General features: G+C 34.2%; 1 pseudogene; it reads left to right on the forward strand.

The window, feature by feature from the left end:
- The first annotated feature begins 10746 nt into the window (after positions 1-10746).
- On the forward strand, positions 10747-11391 carry LOC145064723 (NAD(P)H:quinone oxidoreductase pseudogene; annotated as a pseudogene).
- The last annotated feature ends 1124 nt before the right edge of the window (positions 11392-12515 follow it).

Genomic DNA, 12515 nt, shown 5'->3' on the forward strand with positions numbered 1-12515 from the left:
TTGTTTTCAAAAAAATCGAGTTTAGTCTTTAAATTTCTAGGTCATCAACGATGGTTTTTGTGGTTTAAAAACTTTTAATAATAAGTCTTTTTGGCTAACTCGGTCAGTTTTTTTGTTTAGCCGAAACATGTGAGAGTAAAAATGTCTTTTCCATACCATATGGACCACTCTTGAAGTTTTGTCTGATTTTATTTATGATTATAATAACTCCAATCCCCCACCCCACCCTCTAGCACCTCCTCCGCTTTACTTACTCGACAACCAGCAACAGAGATTGATGGTGGTGGTGGTGGGGTATGTGTGTGTTGGGGGGGGGGGGGGGTACCTGGATAGGAATCCATCCACATGGACCAATGTAAAGATCTGAACCATTCCACCATGAACCCACAAAACCTTGAATAATAGAGTACAGAGCTTCTTACTCTGTTTCTCCATGGGAGCTTTTCCTTCAACAACTTCATATTCACCTGTCTCTCCATCGGCATACATTCCAATGATACTTAGAGTTACAATTGTAGCAATAAAAACTGTATTGACATAACCAATCACCAATTATCGGTTTAAGTTTAACTCACCACCCAACAATCAAACAAAAAACATAACAAAAATTATCAAACTATAAATAATGCGATTAGAACAATCTTGAAATTCGAAAATGTTATATCGGTAATCCAACAGAAACACAAATCAATTTTCTTGGAAATTACAACAAAATTTTATCCAAATTAAAGTAAAACTTGATGAAACGGAACCGAAAGTTGAAAAACATAGCTCATGAATGAAAAAAAATCAAAATGGGGGTATCTTGAAATTGAATAAACTGAAGACCCCAATAAGATTACACAAAGGAAGTGAGTAAATTAGGAAATGAAAAACATGTAAGGAAGGTTTAAACATCAGAGTGTCGAACTCTGGTTTCCATAGTGCTTTGTAGTGAAGCTATGAATTGGAAGAGATAACAAAAATTTTGTAGTGAAGAGAAGGATGTGCTAGTGGTTGGGGGTTGTTAGGAATAATGATGAGATGATGAATGCGGAATCTGAAGAACAGTCATGAATGAAACACCATAAAGTTGCAAGTAATCTATCAAAGGTTTTGTATATTTTTATTTGGAATGGGACATATAAAGAAACCTTTTCTGGAAAAAGATTACATCACAAGCTAATCTGGTGATTACTTATAGGGAAAATAAAACAATTACGAAATATACAAAACCCTAAAAGGCTTCCCTAAATAACCAAAAATGTCAAATCAGTTTCAATATCTCAAATACTCAACAATCTCCCCTAGATCTTGAAACTGATGAAGATCACAATTTCCAATCTTCTTGGCATTTCTCCCCCTAAATCGTGAGACATATCAGAACATGGGGTCTTCAAAGCGAGAGAAACAAATATCATCTTCCAAATATGAACTCCCCCTTGAATCTTCAACAAATACCATGGAGAGAATTCAGAAAGTTAAGAAGAACCACCAACAACCTACTCTATCTCAAAGAGCAAGTCCGCGTATAACCTACTCTGTCATAAAGAGTAAGTTTTCCAAAAAGAATCTTCAAAACCTGTCAGATTTGAAAAAATGACAAAATAAATTCTTTTTAGATTTTTGGGTTTTCGAGGGTTAGACAAAAAGAAAAGAATAAGAAACAAATATTAGAAGGGATTTGAAAGAATTAGACCAAATAATAAATGAGAAACAACAATATTTTAGGAAGAATGTTAAAAGTGGTTAAAACCCAATAAATTGTGAAAAATTAGGATATGGGGTAGAATCTGCTAAGATGAGTAATTTCTAAGGACTGAACATGTAAATTGTATCATCTTCTTCATATGAACGAGATTAACTCGTTCTTTGACTTAAAAAGTCAAAATCAGAAAAGCCATGGTAAAAATCCGTTCGACGGTTCGAGAAGTTCCGATTGAGAGAATGAGAGGTATCAAATCCGATTATATATTTTAAACTTTCGATTTCAAGTGATAGACGCGAAAACCAGAACAGTCATGATTCAATTCCGAAATCATTTGATCAAAATTAATTTCGATTGAAGTTTTAGCAATTCCGAAACATGAACTTCCGATTTCCAGATTCTGATTTCTGTTTCGTTTTTCAGAGTGAAATCTCCGATTGCAAATGCTTCCGAATCCGACGAAGGATTTCTGATTTTGATAATGAGAAGCTGCTGACTGTAAATTCTGATTCCCAGTTTTGAAGGTCCAATTTCGGAAATTATCCCATGGAATTCCGATTGATTTACAAATTTTCTATTCCGAATCAAAAATAGTTTCGATTCCGAAATCATTTCTGATTATGAGACTTGATTTGCCAATTCCGATTTTAAAGTTGAAGGTGGAAATGGCGATACATAGAAATTGCGAAACACAGAAGACGCAAAGCGTTTTGATTAGAGTTTATCAATTCCGAATCCTGATTCAACCATTCAGATTCCGAATAATTCCGACTATCGGAAGATGAACAGTAATTCCGATTTCTGAATTGCTTTTCCGATTGGTGGGAATCAGCGCCGATAAACAAATTGCTTGCGAGATCGATCGACCTTGAGTGAGATTCAGAACCACCAACAATTGTGAATCCTTTCAAACTTCCGATCGAAGAGCTTCATCAATACTTTAAGTTTAATTCCAATAACGATGATTTCATGGACGAAGACACCGCCGATGACGTCGATGCATACCAGACATCAAATACGAATTTGAACCAAAAACGGTTCCGATTTTAAGGAATTCTGACTTTTACCGTATCTTCTAAAATTTCCGAATTCAACCCCTTGAGACAATAAAATTCCGATTCTGAACCCTGTTAAAAATACTTTTGACAGCTTGCATCCACCTTTTTGCAGAAATGTCAGATTTCAGCCTCACTTTTTGCAGAAAATGTCACTTTTCAGCCCCTTTATCAACTTTTTGGCAGCCTTTATACAAATTAAACATGGAATCGGCTTATTGTACAAGTTTTGTTAATTCCGATCAATAAAAATTGATTTATTCAACAAAATTTCACCCCTTTCTTATTTTATTTTTTTTTTTGTACTTTTATGAAGCTTTTGGAATCCATTTAAGATTCAAACTAGTAGAAGACTTCTTGCAAACTCATTTCTTTGAAGAAAAACGCTCATCTTCTGAAAATGATATTCGCTTCTTAGTTGGAAAACAAAATTTTCCATAAATCTCATCGACCCAATCAAATTCCCTTTTCTCTTTTCTCCAACTTCTAACATCTCTATTTGAACAAAAGTCAGAATTGAGTTTTCTTTGAACATGATTGGCTTTAACTTTCTAAACTTTTTCACAAGCATGAGGGATTTCTACTTTTGGCATCCAAACCTTCTTCATTTTACTCTTCTTCTTTCTTTCTTTCTTTCTTTCTTTCTTTCTTTTTCTTTTGAAATTTTAAGGCTTCAGAAATGTTTATTTGGATATGAACAACCTCATCACATTTCAGAATCTGAACATCACAAGCATTTGGTACACAAACTTTTTGAGTTTCATACATTTGAACATCTTGAATGATAGGCTTTCTGTAAGGAACCATTCCTTCAAAAACATCATTAGAACATGAAAAATCATATGTTTGAGTTCTAATAGAACAAAACTTTTTTTCACTTTCATGATTTCTGAATTTTTGCATTGAGATTTGTCTTCAGAACTACTAGATTCGAATTTTGACACTTCTGAAAGACTTGAAACTTTTGACTCCCCCTCAACAAGAACATCTGGAGTCACATTTTTCTCAGAAACATGAAGAACATTATGAACTTCACCAAGAACATCTTCCTTTCTCTTTTCAGCTCTTTTCATCTCCAAAATCTATTGTTTATTTTCTCGATCTAAATGTGTTTGGATAATATGAAATTGCTCTAATAATTTCTCATTCTTTTGTAAATTACGCATATCAATATATGTGCCTTCAAATATTTTCTTATCAACAAAAAGATTATACAACTCAGTAGTGTTTTTCAACATAAATTGACCAAGAATATGCCACATAGTCAATTTGTCAACACCATAGGTTGGTTTACTAACCTTTAATCCAAGTTTTAAAATAGAGTCAAACAATAAATATGTTTCATCCATTAGATCTTCAACAAGAAACTGAACTTGAAGAGAGGGAAAGTAGATCTGATAAGATTTCTAGAGAGAGAAAACAAATTTGAGATGATTTCTAGAGAGAGAAAACGAATATGAGATGATTTCTAGAGAGAGAAAACAGATTTGAACATGAATATGAGAATAAAACATAAATTTATTCTTATATTTCTCTTACAAACACTAGTTAAGAACAAATCAAATGATAGAATGTGTAGAAGATAACAGATATGAATTAGGTTTTGCAATAATAAGAGATATTTCACTTTTTCTTTTTAGAAAACTTAGAAAACTTGAAGACCAAAGTGAGATTCATGAAAAAATTTCGCCATATCTAATCGATTCTTGCAATAATCGCGAAGATCTATAAGAATCAGCTCTGATACCACTTGTTAGGAATAATGACGAGATGACGAATGTGGAATCTAAAGAACAATCATGAATCAAACACCATAAAGTTGCAACTAATCTGTCCAATGTTTTCTATATTATTGATTTGGAATGGCACGTGCAAAGAAAACTTTTATGGAAAAAAATAACATCACAAGCTAACATAATGATTATTTACAGGGAAAATAAAACCTTTACCAAAAATACAATACCCTAAAAAGGTTTCCCTAAATAACCAAAAATGTCAAATTAGTTTCAATATCTCAAATACTCAACAGGGGTAGGGGTACGAAGTGGAGTTGTTTTTTATTAATAAAATCGGTTAACAAATATAATATAGACAAAAAATTCAAGAATGGTCAATGTGGTATGAAAAATATGATTTTACCCTCTTATGGTTAGACGTAACAGAATAAAACTGACGAAGTTAGCTAAAATGACCAATTATTAAAAGTTTTTATACCATACGGACCATCGTTGCCGTCGCCTATACTTATATGATAAAAATTTAGTGACTTTATTTCCATTTTATACAACAATATTTTCTCATTTGTTGAACGATGTTTGGATGAAGATCTACAATATATATATATATATATATATATATATATATATATATATATATATATATATATATATATATATAAAGAGAGAGAAAGATAAGTTCAATTAATAAAATAAAAAATATTGAGAATGGATAAATCATTCTCAGTCACTCATTAATTTTTGCCGCAAAAGTTTTCATCGTACCAGCGAAAATGAGAAAGAAATACACGTGTGTTTTTTAACAAAATATGTTTCCTTAAACTATTCTTATTATTACCTTAATATATATAAAAACATAGTTTTTTTGTTTTTGTTTTTTTTTTTTTAATTTTTAAGGAGTTATTTTAGCGAAAAATGATTTTAAATATATCAAAATTTATAATTTTTTATTATCTATAAATAGACATCCATATTGATATGGTTTTAAGATAAAATAATTTTTTTTATAGTTTCAGCTATCGTTATTCATAAATAAATAAAAATGCATCAGATTTTTACTAAATTACATTCGTTATTCACTTATGAAAAAAATACGATTAATTTTTTTTACAGTTTAAGTATCATTCATATATGAATATAAAATATAATAACTTTTTACAGTTTACATTAATTGTAACACTCATAAAAATTGCACAAATTTAAAACATTTTAAATCCTTCAAAAGCCATTAAACTATTACAACTTGTTTTCAAAAGAGTTTAAACATTAGAGTATCCCCAAAACCAAATCACAAAATCATGAAGTATGAGGAGCGGTACGATCACGCCTTCGCCTTGCCACGATCTCCTGAAGTACTTGAAACCAAAATACTACAACTGTAAGCCCGAAAGCTTAGTGAGTTACCCCCAAAATACCAACCACATAGAACCATTCTCATATCATATAATTAATACAAAACAACCATGCATATCGAGTCTACAGTGTGACTGGTCCGCCCGCACCGGGCCTTCAGTCCACCTGGTCCACTCTTCGAGCCTAGCCATGTATATCGAGCCTACAATGTGATTGGTCCACCCGCACCGGGCCTTCAATCCACCTGATCCACTCTCTGAGTCTACAGTATGACTGGTCCACCCGCACCGGGCCCTCAGTCGGCCTGGTCCACTCTCTAAGCCTCGGCATGTCTGGACCGCCCTCTCGGGGCCTTCAGCCTATCCGTACCGCTCGCTGGGCCTTCGGTCTATCCGGTATGCCCTGGGTATGTTGGCCTACAACACAAAGCAGGACCCGCCTCAACCCAAACCCAGTCAAACAACCATGTGAACATAAAACAGTTAATCACATAAAAATCCTCAGCCAAACAAACGAATCTATCAGATCATGCAGCATAACAACATCCTCACCAGGATACCGACCTAACCGGTCACTAACATAACATTACCCTACATATCAGGATACCGACCTTAACCAGGTCACTAACATACACTATCCTAAAACCAGGATGCAGATCTAGAAACTCAACAACATATCAAACAAATAGCCGGATTCCCATACGATAAAGGGTCGGCCTTGGTGCCGTAGAACCTGTTGATATAGTGAGGATAAGTCACCTTGCAACTGCCGAACCGAACCACGAAAGCACTGACCCGAAGCACTGCTCCAAACTCCAACACCTGATGCCGTCAATGGACCATGACATAAATATCCAAAATACCATAACACTCCTAAAGGTCAAATAGGTCAAAGTCAAAGTCCTGGCCAAAGTCAACCTTCATGATTGACTCTACTCGCCGAGTCAACCCGTCGACTCGCCGAGTCCTCATACTCAGAAAACTCTCATAGCACGACTTAACTCGCCGAGTCGCCCCAAGACTCGCCACGTCCAACGATCTCTGAGTCCCATCTTGTCCAACTCACTGAGTCGCCAACCGACTCACTAATCCAAGGCTTTAACCAAAAGAGGTTGGGGTTCTGTGACCTGACTCGCTGAGTCCAAGAACAGACTCGCCGAGTCCACGTCAATCTTCAACAGACTCGCCGAGTTGTTCTTCCAACTCGTCGAGTCCATGCCCATCTTCATATGACTCGTCGAGTCTCTTCAGTCCTTTATCCATACAGAGGCTTTTCGAGCCATGCAGGGGATCCAAACTGTAGATCCATTCTTCTAGGGCCTAACCCCCACATAAAGTGGTAAACTTTACATGAAACCAAGGAGTTAAAGGTCCAAATCACTCTAGGGCAGGGGATTAAGACAAAGGGGTTTCACCAACAACTCAATGACTGATGCTTTATGACTTTCTGGACCAACACAAGTCTAGATCTGAAGTAGCAACCTCATATCCAAACTCCCAACCCGAAATAGATCTCAATCATACCAAAATGGCCCCAAATCTCATTCAAGAATAGATCTAGAAGCAACAAAGGAAAGGTAACAACTTATTACCTCCAAGATGTGCCCAAACTACAATAGATTCTGGATCTACACTACTTTCTTGATGCAAGCCCTTTTGATCTTCAATTTTCTTCCACTAGAACACCTTTCAAAGCTTCAATCTCCCACCAATGGCCTTACACACACGAGCTAGGGTTTTTTTGTCTCTCAAGGGCAATAAGGAGGCTGAGAGAAGGACATAAAGTCCTTTAAATAGGGTGCAAAACCCTAAGATTAGGGTTTTTCTCATTCCAGCACCAACTCGTCGAGTCCAGCTTCCGACTCGGCGAGTTGGTCACTTAATTCGCGACCCAAAACCCGCTCCGACTCGGTGAGTAAGCATACCTAATCGTCGAGTCCCTGCTTCAAAATTACACTTAAAACCCTTAAATCATACTTCTGAAATTTGGGATGTTACATTAACTCTCGTCACATGTTATATTCACATATTAATAATACATGTATTAACATTTTCCTCACAAGTTATATTCATATACGAAGAACGCATTTATCATAATTTTGTTATATTTTATTTGTTATTGATATATGAATAACAAATTAACTATAACAAAAATCAGATATTCATATATAAATATAACATATAACGACCACTAATACACATTTTATTCATATATAAATATAACATATGATGAAAGATGATATAAAAAATATATTTTAGGTAAGAAAACTTTATTACGTGCTATATTCATATATGAACGATACTTGAACTGTAAAAAATCCATGCATGCGTTTTATTCATAAGTGAATAACGAATGTACTCTAATAAAAATATGATACATTTCTATTCACATATGAATAAAGAGAAATGAAACTCTAAAAAAATAAATTTTTATTTTTATCTTAAAACTATATCAACATGGATGTCTATTCATAGAGAATAAAAAATTATGAATTTTGATATATTTAAAATAACTTTTCGATAAAAATAAATTTCTAAAAATAAAAAAAAACCAAAAAAAAAACAATTTGTTTTTGTGTATAATAAGGTAATGATTAGCATAGTTTAAGGAATCATGTTTGGTTGGAATGTAACATCCCGAGATTTTGCAGGTATTTCCGAACCCTCTTCTACCATTCTCTGGTCATTTGTAGTCCTTGGGGTTGGAAGTGTAGAGCCAAGATAAGTTTAACGGCCAAAGTTGCAACCTTGGGCCAAGAAGGAGTACGCTGCGTGTACATAAGAGTACACTTAGCGTACTAAGGTCCACCATAGTACGTTGGGCATACTAATTTCTGGTTGAAACCCTAATATTTCGGGTTGGGGGCTATATAAACAATCTTATGGATCATTTTCTCTCATCATTCTTAGCCTCCATCTTTCAGAAATGTCCCAAACCCTAACTTTGTGTGTGAGGGTGAGTTAGTGTGTGTTTTGAGCTCTTGAAGGTGAAGTCATTGCATCAAGTAGTTGGAGAAGGAAGGCCAACTTATAGATCTGAAGTTTTCTTGTGCTTTTGGAACTCCATAAGGTAAAAAGCTTCTAGCTTGGCAACTATTTTGAGTAGTTCTTGTATTATTTAGGTTCTTGGCATATTTCTTGTCCCAAAAACCCCAATATGGTGCATGATGCATCTTGGTCATATTAAGCTGTCCTTCCATACCCTAGAAAGGGTCCTAAGTGATAAAAATGAGGTCCTACTACCTGAATGTGTCCCATGCATGGAATAAGAAGGTCTTAATGGATTAAGACCAAGTATTAAGAGCTTTTTGGACGTCCAAAGTGATAAAGTTCATGAATTTATGGGTCCTAGGCACGTTAGGTCTCTGGATATGAAGTTTGTGCTTAAGTGCTTAAGCCATTAAGCACTTAATAATATTTTGGCAAAACACGGCGTACGCCCAGCATAAATCTAGTACACCTAGTGTACTGGGTTAACCACCCCGATGGTGGTCAACATCTGAGCGAGTACGCCCCCGCGTACGTCCTCTGTTGGGCCTTTGACGTTTGGGTTTTGAGTTTTGGATAGTTTATGGACTAATTGGGTTTGGGCATTTGCTGGACTTTATGAATATAATGTTTTGTGCCAACTTTTGATAATGGATCTTGGGATTAGGCCCAATTAGGATGTTATATGCTGCTATGATCCGTTAGATCAGTATCATGGTAGATAGGATGTTGCTATGTTGTTATGATCTGTTAGATCGGTTTATTTGTCTATAGAATGTTATGTGATTATCTGTTATATGTGCACATGTTTGTTTGGCGGTTGAGGCTTATCTGCTTTGTGCGAAAGCCACTAGACCTAGGCATTCCAACCTATTGGTTGTGGGCCTAGGGTATTCCATCCCGAGGATGATTGGACCCATAGTATGAAGGCATTCCAACCTATTGGTTGTGGGCCTAGGGTATTCCATCCTGAGGATGATTGGACCCATAGTATGTTGGCATTCCAACTGGATGGTTGAGGGCATGGGGTATTCCAACCCGATGGCTGAGTGGACACATAGTATGTTTGTTTATGGTTATATGTGTATTGTTGTGGGTATGTGTATTTTGGGGGAACTCACTAAGCTTTCGGGCTTACAGCTTTAGTTTATTGTCTCAGGTACATCAGGGGATCGTGGCAAGGCAAAGGCGTGATCATACAGCTCCTCATGTATTGTTTATGTTTCTGGGAAAACTTTGATATTATACATTTTGAAAACAAGTTTGTAATGATTTAACGGTTTTGAAATGTTTTTAAAAGTTCAAATTCGGCATAATTTTTATGGGTGTTACATGGAAAACATATGTGTATCCGTTACCCACCTCCGCCGGTAAGCCTAAGTTTTTTGCGGCAAAATAAATGTGTGGCCGAGAATGATTCTCTCATTCTCAACCTTTTTTTCTCAATTGGACCCCTATATATATATATATATATATATATATATATATATATATATATATATATATATATATAGGAGTAAGATCAAATGAGAACACCTAAAAGTTTGAGAACACGAGAACAGATTTGGACCATCTAATTTTTAAGATGTGTGGCTGTAATTAATTGTTATTTTTCTAACTATTAATACATTTAAATTTTAATTTTTAAATTAAAGAAAATTATAAAGGCTATTAAGGTAAATAAGCATTACCTTAATTTTGTAAACTCCTATAATTACTCTCTGCCTCTATTTCTTGACCTAATCTCATAGAGCATTAAATAGACGTCTTCAACATATCACTGCCTCATCCATACGCCACCATCAGACCTCGCCATCACCCAAACCGATCATTAACGTTGCTGCCATCTGTGGTTCCACTCGCAAAGCTTCCTTCCATCATGGCCTCATCCGGCCGCCATTGAATTAGCCACCCAAGCGATCGACACGATGTCGATCGTAAACGTCAACATATCGCTGTTGTCGATGCTCAACATAGATCTCGAAGTTAGCGATAAATTTCCACTGGAGGTCGAAGCATTTCGTCAGAAGATTCTTCAATCTGAATGTTTCCTCTTTGCTTCTCCTGAGTACAATTACACGGTTACAGCACCTTTGAAGAACGCAATCAATTGGGCATCTAGGCCACCGAACGTGTTTGCCGATAAGGCTGTTGCTATTGTTAGTTCCGGAGGAGGATTTGGCGGATGGCTGGCACAGTATAGTCTCCGGCAAAATGGTGTTTTCCTTGATCTAACTCTTGTTCATATATTATGATTTCATTTTCATCCCTTCTTATTGTTCTAACTCTTGTTCATATATTATGAATGTGACCATTAATTTATCAATATAAATTTAGTTGTAATCTTATATGAATACAATGTCAAATGTATTATTTTGCAGTTAATCATCAATGAATATAAGTATACTATAACTGCATGATTTCATACATTAATGATTTATGTTTTGAACAGGTGCAATTTAGAGCTTGATGTTTCGAAGAAGCATAACTGTAAAGCATGGAAATGCAGTGCTCTTCGTTTCTATATGTATGATAGCAACAAGAAAATTGAAAGAAAAAAAACAATGTTATAGGCATTTATTTATGATTCACTTTATATTCATTTATGAATATAACTACTGAAAATATACGAACTTAGATGTATTTTGTATTATGGTAAATGTATTCATGTATGATTAGAGTTGTATTCATTTATGATTGTAATTAGAGGTGTATTTATTTGTAATGAAATGATGAATTCTTATTCATTTTTGGATATCAATTCATGAACAAAAAACAAAAGACAAATCCAGTCACGACATTTTCATTTATGAATATGACACTATTTGATAAAATTAAATCATCAAATTAGTAAACTGTTATATATTTTCAGTCAATTGTATACTCAATAAATTAGTATAATATTTATTCATTTAAGGACAAGAATCACGTAAAGCAAAATAAAATCATTTGAAATTGATAATTTTTTTTCTCTTTCATTAATGATATAAAGAAAATGGAAAAAGAAAATCATTTTTTGGTAACAGTCAATTAGAATCCCAAAAATTTAGGAAAATATCATTTTATTTTATTTTTTATAATTTAATTAAAAGACAAGTTTACCTATATGCCCTTAATATTGATTGGTTCAGATTTGTTCTCGCGTTCTCAACATTTTAGGTGTTCTCAGTTGATCTTTTCCCTATATATATATATATATATATATATATATATATATATATATATAGAGAGAGAGAGAGAGAGAGGTAGGTTCAAATGTTTCTCACATCTATTGTGTGCTAGAATGCACCAATAAGAATTTAGTAAAATTTATATGTATATTAAATGATATCCATACTTGTAATTTATTTTTGTGAAAACTAATGTCAACAATAATATGTTTTCAAAATTAATTCTTATCTAGAAGAATGAGAGTGTATTATTGCAGAATGATAGTGTATCCTAGTAGAATACACTCTTGTTCTTCATATTCCATTCAACTTTATTGTATTTTAAGTGAGTGAGTCCTGAAATTAAAAAACGAACCTATACATAAAAACCCAGATGTTAATTCATTCTGAAATAATGTTATTGCTGATATTAATGACGAATTTAATTAGTCTCCAAAAAAAGAGAATTATAATTATGGATAACATTTAAAATATATACAATTAGGGAAATCACTTAATATCTATCTTTATTTAAGTAAATAATTATT

This window comes from Lactuca serriola, chromosome 7 (genome assembly GCF_051521515.1).
Source record: "Lactuca serriola cultivar US96UC23 chromosome 7, Lser_US96UC23_V15, whole genome shotgun sequence".
Classification (NCBI taxonomy): Eukaryota; Viridiplantae; Streptophyta; class Magnoliopsida; order Asterales; family Asteraceae; genus Lactuca; species Lactuca serriola.